Raw genomic sequence first — 490 nt, 5'->3', positions numbered from 1 at the left:
TTCCTCACTCCAAACTCCTTTTCATTCTGGCTGGTCTCCCTTCTCACACTGCTTAAAAATCTTGTCTGTAAGTTACAATGGATCAGGGCCAAGTGGGACCACACACATCTGCTCCCTCCAACAGCTGCTCCAAACCAAAACCACTCTTGAAGTATGTATGAATCATTTGTCTGGAAATTATTTGGTTCCATACTCTACCTGAAGTCCAATTTCTCCACGTGGCTCTGGCTCTTAGCCTCCCCACATGGACTACAGGCCCTGCCACCTTCTGCAGCAGCCCTGCACTAAGAATGCTCTCTCTCCTTTCATGGATTACAAATCAGCACACCTGATTTCCACATTCTCACTGCCACAGACAAATGATTCCCAAATTTCTTTATATGCAAATTTACTCTGCTCTACAATTAAGGATCTACTTCCCCATTTGTAAAAGTCTTCTATTTCCGATTTCTTTGCATTCTGCTCTCAAACGAAAACATACTATCATAAG

Source organism: Mastomys coucha, chromosome X, assembly GCF_008632895.1.
Source record: "Mastomys coucha isolate ucsf_1 chromosome X, UCSF_Mcou_1, whole genome shotgun sequence".
Taxonomy (NCBI): Eukaryota; Metazoa; Chordata; class Mammalia; order Rodentia; family Muridae; genus Mastomys; species Mastomys coucha.
This window is presented reverse-complemented; position numbering follows the sequence as displayed.